General features: G+C 36.9%; 1 pseudogene; it reads left to right on the top strand.

Moving 5' to 3' along the window:
- The first annotated feature begins 7,832 nt into the window (after positions 1-7,832).
- Positions 7,833-8,508, top strand: LOC149184018 (NEDD8-specific protease 1 pseudogene; annotated as a pseudogene).
- The last annotated feature ends 4,749 nt before the right edge of the window (positions 8,509-13,257 follow it).

The raw sequence follows: 13,257 nt of genomic DNA, 5'->3' as shown, positions 1-13,257 counted from the left end.
ATCAACAAAGCTAAATCAGAAAGAGAGAGCCCTCTCTGACTGCAGGTGGGCTAGAACCTGCAGTCCAAAGATTGGTCTATGGTTACCTCAGCCGTATCCTCTTGATGCTGACCAAGAGGACAACCTGAGTGATAACATGCTCAACTTCCTTTCCAAAATAATACCATATAACTTGGCTAGGAGAGGGCTGATTATATTTGTCCAATAATTAGAGGGGTTATTTGTATCCTCACTTTTAAAAATAGGGATAATGAGGCTTTGAGTCCATGGTTTAGGGAACCCTTTCTTGACCGTTTGATTGAAAAGCTTGTGAATGTGGGGGATGAGGGTAGGACCTCCAATTTTTAAGATTTCTTCCTGGTAACCTTCAATGTCCTTAGCTTTCCCATTAGCCAAGCGATTAACCCCAAAATCAATGTCTTCTAATGAGAAACTTCTTTCATTGTGAGAAGGGTTTCAAAGTTATCCATAACATTTGGAGATTCATAAAGCTTTTTAAGATAGGAATTCCAGTTGTGTAAAGCAATTTTATTATTATCTTTAGTTTTCCTAGTTAGAATCTGCCTCCAAAATTTCTTAGGAGCTACCTTAGAGAGGTGTAAGAGATTCTCTTGTCTTTTACGAATATACTGCATTTTTTTCCTTTTGGTTAGGGCTTTGTATATTTTTATCTTGCCAATTTTAAGAGATTCATTAACAACTTCCTTAATTGCTCTCCTCTCACTTGTACAATCTGTCATACCTTGGGTTGGTTTTGATATTTCTTTTATTACTTGAAACTTCAATTGAGAACTTGTTAATAGAATGTGAGAGGGTTGTAGAAAAATTATGATAGAGATCTTCTATGTTTTCTATACTAGATAAAGGAATCAAATTAGTTTTTAATTCATTTAGAAAGAGATCTTTTTTATTTCTGTCAAAAATTTACTTCTTTTGGCTATAAGGATTATCTTCTATGGGATCTCTATGCATGACAAAATTGAGAGCTATAAGTAAAAGCCTATGATCAAAGTTAGGCTCGTGGTCGTTTAAGATGTCAAAATTTGTTATTTCATTGTATAGAGGGAGATAGGAGATAACATAGTCTACCACGCTACTACCAAGCCCATGGATGCAAGTCATCTGTCTAGAATTGGGCCACTTCTTTAGACCGCTACAAATTATGAGATCTTGAGCACTACAGAGCTTGACTAGCTCCGACCCAAACAAATTCTTCCCGAGGTCTTCAGAGCTCCTTTTGTACCGGCTAGCCAGAGGAAGGTCTTTATGGTTTTTTTATAATTATATTGGGAGTTACATTATTATTTTCTACCATCTTCAATATCATATACAAACTCATGAAATAAAATTATTATCCCAATACTAAACATATATGGGTCTCTCGAGGTGAATATCTTCCAACATAATCCAAAATTAGATGAAATAGTCTACTTCAAAATACAATACTTGATTACAACATATTTCCCGAGACTCATTGGATTAATCCATAAACATAGAATTCATTCCTTTAATGTAGAACACCAAAATCATAAACTATATATTGGTGACTTCATGTAAATCAAGTTTTTTGAAATACATTTCACATTTCTAGCTTTATTATTGTATTATTATATAATTAATTGTCATTTGTATAAATAAAAATTCTCATGATTATTTCTAGTTAATATTTCTTTGTAATAACAATGTATTTTTATAAAAAAAAAATATCGATATGACCCTATGTTTTAACTCAGCATTGAAATCCATTACATACCTAGCCAATCTAAGTCCATGATCAATAACAACAGTAACATTGTTGTCATTGGCTACCAAATTAAATAAGGTTTAATTGTTTGATGACTAGATAAATAAAAATATGACCCTATATTCAATTGTTGAGATCCATTACATGTCTGGCTAATCTAAGTCCATGATCTACCACTGCTTACCACCCTGAATCACTCGATAGGTAGAGATATGAAATTTGATATCAAGGGTTTCATGTGACTGTTTTAGATATGAATTGGAACATGTTTGTTTCTTCATACCCATGGAAATTGAACACGTGGTAGTTTTATCACCTCACATTTTGAGAATTAGGTGGAGCCCTTGACTATTCAACAAGTTGAATATTAAATTTAAGAGGTTATATTAAAAATTGGAGATTAATATGATTAAATGATAATAAAACCAAAAACTATATATTCTAAGTGACACACACACACACACACACACACACATATATATATATATCCCTACATCAAGTGCATAATTTAATTAATTGTTCATTTACTATAAATAAAATATGTTATAATCAAAATCTCAATGACCAAATAAATTTAAATAAATTGTATGCATGTGCACAGATAAAAAATAGCAGACACCCATCTCACAAAATTTCTATAATAATAAAGATAAAGAGGGAGCCACGTCATTTGATGTGGAAAGGCCAAATGAAAAATAAACAGTGGTTTGCAAATATATTTTATTGAAAAGATTATATTACTAGTGAAGTTTGATTTTCATAACATTTATTTAACAAGGCCGCATAGCTAGTGTTTCCTGTTGCTTAGTTTAATTATTGAACATTGAAAGGTATGAACCAATTTTTACATTTGATCATGAGTCTAATGTTTGACTTGAAAGTACAATGTACAATTAGTTAATACATATTTATTCATTTCAGCTTTGAAAGTATAGTGTACTTAAGCGAAAGTTGAAGGATGAAATGCATTCATAAGAATGATGTGCATGAACACAGGGATGTTGATGATTTCCTTGTATTTGAACATGTATGTGTGATTAACTTGAAGGGTTGATTACTTTGTTGTAAACATGCATGTAATGTAATCTTGACTTGGGAAAAGTTGATTTGGTCTCCAAGATGAAGATGATGATGAAGTGTTTCATCTTTAAAAAAGAACTGTAGAATTCATTTTCTACATGCTTGACTTGAAGGGTCAATTGTTTTAAAGGCATGTTTTGTCAGCTTGTTGTCTAGTCCATCATTTGTATGCAGATGTAAGACATGGAGGTAATTCACAAGATGTGAAAATCTGTTTCTTTTGTTGAAGCAAGAGTTTAGGCCATCCAGTTGTTGTCTATAATTCTGTTGTTGTTGACAATATGTCAAATAGGTACAAATGTAAATTTTTGTGAAGAAGATGTAACTTCACACTTGTTTGAAACCTTCTCAGCAGAAGTTCTGCATGAAGACAAGGAGGAAGACAGTTCTTAACTGAAGGACAAGCACATCTAGGAAGGAAAGTGTTGACTATCTTCGAGTTTTGGCTCAGAGGCACTCGCTATGCAAGGCAAGTGTATGAAGGTTGAAAGAAGAGGGTGTTGTTACTCTCATCTACTGTTCAGATCAGTATATCAGTCTTTTGGGGTCCAAAAGATTTCCAATGGGGAGGTGTGATTAGAAAATGATCCTAGATGACTTTTTACTCAAAAATGAAAGTCAAAGGATGCTCTTGGAAATAGTCTCATTGCATAGATCTTTTCATTCTGAATCTAATGCAATTTGAATGGACCAAAATGGAATTTGGATGAAGGAATTATTGTAAATTGAAAATTGTCCAAAGTCCTTAGGAAAGGAGACAATTTCTTATTAAAGCGGACTTAAGGGTTCTTTAAATAAATCACAGCATAAAGGTTCAAAGGGAGGACCTAAACGGAGGTGGAAGGAATCCCCGATTGTGATCTCCAATATATCGCATCAGAGGAAGGCCTTCATGCGATATCGAAACAAACCTCGGTCTATTTACATGTGTGATCAACGACGGCGATATCGGAGGGGTAAAGCACCAAACCTCATACCCATGTGAAAATGTGATATGCAATTGCAATCGGCGATCGGTGTCGGTGATCAATGATCAGAAAAAAGGCCTTACGCCATGCGATATGTTGAAATGTGATAGCGTCAATATCGGCGACCGGCAATCGGCGAATGGGAGCGCAGCCATATTAAAGAGCCGTGCATTGCGACATGCGACTTGCGATATGTGCAGACCCGAAAGGATTATAGATGCGGCTGAATTTCATTTGAGTTCTAGCTTTAGGCTCATGGTTGGGTTTCTGTGAAGTTTTCCTGTGTATTCCATTATTGGGTTCTATTTCGGGATTTATGCTGGAGGAAGGCCGAATAGTTGGGTTACCTGTGCCCGCCATTCCTTTCATTTGTAAACTGATTCTTTTAATGAACAGTTGGTTCACGCTTTAAGTGATTGTTGTAACAGAACGTGTTATAAAAACATGATGAACCTAGAGATGCTCTAAAGGGAGGATAGCTACCAGAGGTTGGGAGGAAAAGCTAGAGCGCTTAAGGGAGGAAAGCCACCAGAGGTTGGGAGGCAGAGCCAGAGCACTTAACAAAGCGAAGCCACCAGAGGTTGGAGGCAGCACATAAATGCTTCAGTGAAGTATCAGACAACAAAGAGATCGAAGGATCAAGCTGTTGCTGGTGTATGTTGTGCAGAAGATAGAAGAAGGAATTCCAAAGATAGTGCAGAATTCTGAGGGAGTCAGAGAAGCCAGAAGCTCATAGCACTAATTGAAAGAATTAGTCCAGTGTAATGCCCCACTTAAATCTTATCCTGCAAATTTTGTTAATGTTTACATTATCTAAAAATATTGATAAATATTTGTCTAATATAAAATTCATGATTTCTATTATTCAAATTCCCAACTTATCTCGCATTCCCAACATACCCTCACATTTACTAGGGAGAAGACATGGTCCTCTCCATTTAATTACATCTCACATTCCCCAATGTACCCTCACATTTACTAGGGAGAAGACATGGTCCTCTCCATTTATATATATACATCTCACATTCCCCAATGTACCCTCACATTTACTAGGGAGAAGACATGGTCCTCTCCATTTATTTATATATATATATATATATACATTTATATATATATATATATATATATATATATATATATATATATATATATATATATATATATATCTCACATTCCCAAATGTACTTTCAGATTTACTTGGGAGAAGACATGGTCCTCTCCCATTAATTTCCCAATTTTATATTCATGTCACATTTCTAAATTTACTCCCAGATTTACTTGGGAGAAGGGAAGTCAACTGTAAGGATGGATGAGAAGTTAATGACACTAATGAGGGGTGGTTGACATGGAGAAGAGAGATAGGGTATAAAAAGGGAAGGGGGAATGGATAAAAGGGGGGGTTGGGGGTCTTGCTTATGATTGTGGGGTTGGTTGTGATTTGAGGACTTGTGCTTTTTGGAGACCTTAGGAACCTGTGGAGGTTTCTTGGGTTGTTGAGAGGAGGGAAATATTTTTATCTTGGTCTGGATCATTCATCTTGGACACACATATTACATCTTGTTGGACTTAGGCTCGGAGGGCTAGGGAACCTGTGGAGGTTTTCTGGGCTAGGGATTATTTCCTAGTTGGCTGAGGGGTAAATCCAGTTGGGTCCATAAAAATGAGCATTCAACAGGAGTAGCAGGACAAAGGCATCTCCACCAGCCACCGATACAGGTATTCCTCCATAGTTTACTCATGTAAATTTTATTAGAATGTAAATGGTAAAATTTTATTTGTCTAAAAGTCTAGTAAGTGAGTAAACTATTGCCTCTTATTGCATTTAATTTTTTTTAGAAATAGATCTGTTAGCAGACCCTAGGATAGGGCTCTTACACATGGTATCAGAGCTTTGGTTCAAAATCTGGACCCAAAGCCCACTAAACCCCAAATACCGATATAAGGGCTTGAACCTCCAACCTTGTGGCTGTTAAGCTATTGTGGTTCACAGCCACACGCTTTAACCAACTGTGCTATTCCTACAGTTCCTATTCCTGCAGTTCATTCTCTTGATCCATTAGAGAGGCTTTGAGATTTGCCACTTCCATCTTGCTGTTTTCTAATTCTTCTCTTGTGGCATTGGCCTTGGCTTCAGCTTCTCTCAGAGTTGCCATTGATTTACCCTCTCTTTCAGTAAACTGAGCCATGATTTCCTTTGCTTCTAGATTATACTTCTCAATAGCTTCTTTTCTTCTCCAGCACCATTTTCATTGCTATGATGCAATGGATGTCCATGCTCATCATTGTGCATGCAATGTACATGCATATGCCCACTATCTACTCCTTGAATTTGGGCTCCTTGATGTTTGTGAGGATCTCCCTCATTTTGGCCTTGCATCAGTATCCCATGCATAGGGGCATGGTGTGCAGCTACATGAGCATGTGCATTAATAGCATGGATCGGTGCTCATCGATCAGGATAGAAACTATGATGCTGGCGGTGGTTATGAATAACTCAAGACTCCGGATCAAGATTGTCTATGTCCGACATGTTTCTCGCATAGCTATGCACAGTTCAGCTAGAATTTCATCTGTTAATGGCGGTTGAAGGTGAAAGTCATAGCTTCTTTGACATGTTCTGCCTCCAACTTAGCCTCACTCGGCATTGCTTCAAATTTTCCCTCTGTGGCTTCCAAAGCAGCCCTCAATTGCTCAGAAATTACTGAACCATTTGATATTGGAATCCATAAGCGTGCATGTAGGAAAACATTTTTTAGAGAAGTGTATGCCAGACTTTCTTGGTATTCTGTAGATGCTAAGCCACATAAAGAGCATCCAGTGGTCCTGTTGTATGCCGTTGCTGGTTCTAGCTATGGGTAAAACAAATCTGAACTGGTAACATGGAACGTTTTTGCAACATGGGGTCTACGTGAATCAATCATGTCCATTTGACTCCTCTCTTAGTATTCATATAAGTCGCAGCAACAACAAAGCGATTCCTCCTTTCTAACAGTGGAGAAGGTAGTCACAAATATAGAGTAGTGGAGTGCTGGCCTTAGTTACAAGTGGTAAGTCTCTTACTTCTATGATTTTTGGAAGCCCCTGTCAACATCAGAATAGTAAAAATGACTGAAATTCTAGTGCTATAAATCATACAACTGGTCGGGTTAGTGGTTTTAGCTATGTATGTGATTTTCCTGACCGTAACTGATTATAGAGAGCTTGGAAGGCGCAAAACATGTTAGGTATCCTTCCCCTGTTATGGAAAAGAGGTGACTGTGGCAAAATATATTACTTGAATTTAATTTCAACAGCAACGTTAGCACTCTTCCAAGTCCAAAGTTGATTCAGAGTTTAACTCTGCTCTTTCAGGAAATTGAACAGACTCTGGCTCAGCCCAAGTCAAACACAGGTCAGAAATGTGAATCACACTTGTTTTCCTATCTATAAAAGACATGGGATTAATTTACAAAATAAACAGAGCTCATTTTTCTTCTTTCAGACTTCCGACACAATTTTACAATAAAAACCTAATAGCCATGTCAAAGTGTCCAAAATTTGTCAACAGGGTCTTCGTTTGATTGTTAACAATGGGTGGTCATGTTCCTCCCACCAAGGTTCAATTTCCCCAGTCATGGTTTTCCCTTCTGGGCTGTCTCACCAATTTAAGAAAGAAACAAGAATTAAAACCAATATTTGGCCTGTTATCTGCTAAAGTTGTCCCTTAAGAAACTTGTTGGCTTCAAAACCACAGTTGAGGAACGCTGCCCCTATCACTTGCAGGGCTCCTCTCACTTTAATGTCCAGTATTTTTCTGATTCAAGGATGCGTCCTTATGAAAAGAAATTATGTGATTAAGCATGCTTGGCACAATGGATACATTTTGTGATAGGCTTGTAGTGAAGTTTCCCACAAGCTAGCGGACACTGTAAGGTTTCCATACACTTGAGTTGTAGTAACTGTGCATGTGGTCGATTATTAGGAAAAGCAAATATTTCAATTTTATAAAATACTTGAGGAATTTTGGTGGTCAAGACTATTATATACTGAAAGAGTGATATATGGATTCCATGGGAGACAATGAAAAAGTGTTGAGCTATGGTGATGTTGTGTTAAGGAGATCTAATTTGAAGATTCTTCAAGGCCGTGATTATCTTAATGATCGTATCATTGAGTTTTATTTTTCTACTTGTCTTCCTCCACCTCTCCTAAGATCCTTCTTCTTGCACCTTCAATATCATTCTGGATTGTGAATGCCCCTGATGCTAGTAGCCTCCAGTAATTTGTTGATCCCCTAAAGCTTCTAGAAAAGGAGCTGGTTATCTTCCCCATCAATGACAATGAAGACTTCAGTGAGGCAGGCGATGGTTCACATTGGAGTTGCTTGTATACAGTAAGAGAAGGAATATCTTTGAGCATTATGACAATTCTACACAGTGCAACGGAGTGTATGGAAGGAAATTATTTGAAAACATTAAGAGTTTTATGGGTCCTCCTGCATCATCTGCCACATTGGCCTTGCATTTCACACCTCAGCAAATAAATGGCTATGACTATGGTTTATTTGTCTTAGTCATAGTGAAAGAGTTGTGTGTATGTGAAGGAAACATTTCTGGTGATGATTGGGAAGCTGCCTTGAAGACCCAAGTGACAACATCTACAGTTGGAGATGAGAAACCAAATTTAGATATTATCAATAAGCTGTCTAGAAAGAGATGCAAAACTTGTTGTTGTTGATTTTGATACCATTAAAGTGAAGTGCATTTAGACAGTATTTGCGTCTTTTTTTTAGGGTCATTCTTTTCTGGAAAAGCATCATGTTAACTATTTTATGTAGTTGCAATGTTTAGCCCTGTACAAATGCATTCATGTTAAGTTGCTTCAAAATAACTGCCATCTGTTTTATTAGGATGCTTATTGTCTTTTTACAACGTAAGATGTTGTGCGGAAAGGAAACATGATAGATACTTTTAGCAAAAGTTGGCTTTGAGAGAATCTTTGTAAATCAACAACTACACTCATTAATTTCTTAGAATGTGATGCTTGATACATGAATAGAAAGAAATAGTTATCTTTTATAGTCACTGATTATCTGTTTGAAGAAATGCATGACAGATAGGAAGACAACAATATAACTCTAAATATCTTGGCCCCAGTGCTTGAAATCGAAATATTAACTGCATCATTAGGAGCAGCTACCTTTTATGTTTGCTATAGCTGGAGTTGGAATCCAATTCCCAGAGACTTCAGTAAAACTCTTACAAGATAGGTTGACATGATATGGGCTCTTTATTTCTCATAATATGAGATAATTACAATGAGATATTGTGGAAGTAGATTGCTTCGGAGTTTAAATAACTTATCTTTATTGCCAATAGAGGAGGTACTTTGATGGGTGGAAGGTGCCCTGCTTAGGGTCTGTCTAGAGCTGATCCTTTTACCGCTTTGAGGATGTATGGAATGATGTACGACTCAACATCACCAAACTAGTTTCATTGATATCAAATGATCTCCAAGATGGGGAGGCTAAGGAACCCACTACTTGGTGTACTCCGTTACTATGCTCGTTTCTCTAATTCTATGGATCAACACATGTGTTTGGTGGGTACCTCATATACACTTTTGCGGTTACAATTGTGGTGAGAACTGCACTTTATAGGCACTAGGGCTAGAATCTAGACAACCATTTTGGACTTATTATTGTCTGGATTAGTAGTCTGGTAAAGGTTCGGCAATATGCTAGGGCAGCACCACATAGGAAAAGTGTCCACTGTCCACTAGGCATGAGTCCTCACTATTTAGGCCATCTCCTAAAAAAAAAAAAAACCACAGGAGACTTCCTTACACAAGACAAATCCTCCACCACAAAATCAAGAAGGCTAGTGCCTATGGAATCTTCTTTGGGTGATTGTGTCTAGGAATTAATTTGAACAATTGCTAATCTGAAAATGATTTTCTACTCTAGAAAATCACAGACCAGCAACCAAAACACTCAATAAATTAAAGAATAAACCTTTGGAAAAGAACCAAATTGATTATTAACCACCCTTACTAATCTTAGGATGAATGGAATTGATGTTACCTTTGGTATGAGGCTGAAAAAGAGAACTTGGTTGCTAATTAGACCTGCAAACCTACAATCGAGTAGAAAAAACAAATAAAGCAGTAAGTTACAACCTGCAACTCACTTTGGGGCCTCCCCCAAGACTTAAAATGTGCAAGAAACTCAAGGCTATGGGTTGGAAATGTTAATATTGTGAAATATGAATCCAATGAGCCCACTAACACTTCAAAATATTGAGCATGTAAAGAGACTCAAATATGAAATTTACTACTCAGTTTTAAGGGTTAAATCCCCACTAGGGTCAATTCCCGATTTTTATTTATGCATATTTTTTTTACCATTGCAAGCTTGGGTTTGATTATTCACTTCAAATAATGATTTCTAGACTTCTAGAAGTGAAGAAAATGAAGAGGATTGAAGAGATATACGTTTAAATGCAAATCCCCTTGAAAGGACTTCATTTACCATGTGAAATGGTGGCTGTAATTTGTTGTTATAGACCTGCAAAACCATTGGATAACAATGTGAAATTAGCTCTCCCTGCACACACTATATCTTTTGGGGCCAATTAGATAAAACCTTTGAAACGAAACCTAAGTGCCAAAACTAGCTAAATGATGAAAACTTAAGCTAAAGCTAGTAAAATACTTTTTGTTTTTGTGTTTTCTGATTTTTATTTTCAAATAATAATATACAAGTAATTATAAAAGATCTTGAATTTTGAAATTTGATGAGGTGAAGATGAGACTTACCTTGTGCCCCTCTAATTACCTTTTCCGGTGTCAGATTGTGATCACAACCCTCTTTAAATTAGCCCCTAATTATTTGGACTTCTGAATTTGGAGTGCTTGTCTAAGACTTGTTGGCATTATGATGCATGTGTTGTACTTGATGGCAACCCACTTGTAGAAGAACAACTCACTTACATATAACTAGATGAATCTATAGAAGAGATACCATATGTGACAGAATACATGGGTTGCAAGACAGCTCAAAGGGATCATTTCAGATGTAATGAACAATGACAACTCATTAAGTTCTCAGTATGGCAAGTTAGCTTTGCCATCAAGTCCAAAGGGGGAGATTGTTGGCATTATGATGCATGTGTTGTACTTGATGGCAACTCACATAGATGATAGATCATAGTGTAGCAGGTCAGTAGCAAAGAATTGATGATCAGACTACAAAGAATGAAGAAAGAAAAGTATATACGCAAGTTCACTATATACAAAGGCGTGTATACACGCGGGATGGATGATCAAAAGTCGCGTATGCGTATGCACGCACTTTCATGCACAGAAAAGCGCGTACATGTGGGAAAGCTTAGTTTTGGGTCCGTGGTATTTAGACCTATGGTTTTGGACCTTGGTATTGCATCTGAAGTATTGAACCCAGGTATTGGGTTCCTAGTATTGGTTCTAAATGGCTTTGGACCATGGTATTGAGCAAGGCCTAAGACTATAAAAGGAGAAGAAGATCATTAGGAAAGTGCATGGAGAAAGTCTTGAATATCTGATGAAGAAGGAGATCCAGTATGTAGGTTATGGGTGCATGATGCCTTGCTTGATCTGAGCTAAGGAGGAATCTCAACAGTTGATGGAGAACAAGATCTAAGGATAGATTGGGATATAATGACTTGGAATGAATCATCTCTATACAGTTTGATCTTGCTTATTCTAAATCTGTATACTAATGCATGAAATGTTTTGTAAATATCATGATCTAAGTATAACTCAAGTTTGGAATAGCTGCAAATCATGAATGAATATTTACAGAGATATACGCTGGTTGACTATGTTAAAAGCACGTACATACGCAGGTTAGATACATCTAAGTAGCGTATATCATATGAGCTATGATGTTTGAAGTTACATGTGTTTCTGGTTGTTGATGAGTTCTAATGACTGTTTACTGGTGTCAATATTCTGCATATTCAGATTGATTGATTATGTTTAGCTTCAGTGTTGATGGATGAGATCTATAATCAGGATCAGAATGACTTATCTTTATTTGATTTGATGAACTAGATCTGATTGCTAACATACATATTATCCTTGTATATGTAATGATCTGAGTATGTTTGAAGTCAGGAAGTGCAGCGATGTTATAAGTAAGTAATTAATGACATATACGCTGGTTCACTTTGATGATGTTGCGTATACACGCTGGTTCGAAACTTCCAAGTAGTGTATGCACTTTGTTGCATGATTTTTGATGATACAGTTGGTTCTGAATATTGTTATAGAGTTCAATGGTCTGCTCTGTGTTCTGGTGACTGCATTTTTGTTGACAGAGTTCAGTGATTCAGTATTGGGTGTTTTAGAGATTGATGATGCAAGTGCTGATTGTTTTGTGCTTCAATGATATTAATGGGTCCATTATGAAAATTGGATGAAACGTGGCCTTCAGATTATGATGTTGTGTTCCATGTGTATCCAGTTTGAAAATGCATTAAAATGTGGTACCTGGAGGAAGAAAGAGAAGGTTGTAGCCTTCTGTAGGTCGGCACCTACGTACTAGTACATCAACTAGTACAAGAGCTAAGGGGGTGGTAGCTCCCTTCCAGTAGCAGCTGGAAAATGAGCAAAGGTTGGAGCATCTTCAGTAGGCCAGCACCTACGTACTAGTAAATGGATTGGCTAGTACAAGGTCTAAGGGGGTTGTAGCTCCCTTCCAGGAGAGTCTGTAGAACAAGAGAAGGTTGTAGCCTTCTACAGGTAGAAGCCTACGTACTGGTATAACACTGCACCAATACAGAAATATTGTAAAAAGAAGTTTCTTATTAAAAAGAAGATTGAGACGACTTGTAGCAGGTGGTTTTCACCCACATTGGGTTTCCACCTTACATCATGGTGTTCATATGTGCTTCTTGTGTGTGATGATCTATTCTATTTTACTGCTCTTGTTTATTGTTCATATGGTTAATAATGTTCTGATGCACTCATTAAGGATCAACTAACTGTCTCATGAGTTTACTGGATATACGCTGGCTGCATTACACACAATTGTGTATACACGTGGTTTGCCAAATGAAAAAGTTATATTGATTTGATAATACTGATTCACCCCCCCCCCCTCTCAGTATAATTTCCAACAATTGGTATCAAAGCAGGTCCTTTGGTAGAAGCTTGATCGCTTGAAGGAGATCCATAGAACAATGGGAAAGAAGCTTAAGAGGAAAGCGCCTAAGAAGAAGAAGACATCTTAAAAGAACTATGGCAATGGGAGAATAGATTGGGGAATATGTGGAAGAAGCACTTTAGATTCAGAATCACTTCAAAATGAAGATGACAAGCAAAAGACCTATCAGGTATGAATTTGTTATCCTCTGGTGATACAGTTATCTATCCATTTGAAGATGATGAAAGTGATAGCGAAGCAACTGAAATTGCTCTTATGGGTGAGCAAGAAAGATATCAAAT

This window comes from Pinus tabuliformis, chromosome 3_2 (genome assembly GCF_031772625.1).
Source record: "Pinus tabuliformis cultivar Carrire ecotype Pingquan chromosome 3_2, CPIR1, whole genome shotgun sequence".
In the NCBI taxonomy this organism is placed as follows: Eukaryota; Viridiplantae; Streptophyta; class Pinopsida; order Pinales; family Pinaceae; genus Pinus; species Pinus tabuliformis.
This window is presented reverse-complemented; position numbering and strand designations above follow the sequence as displayed.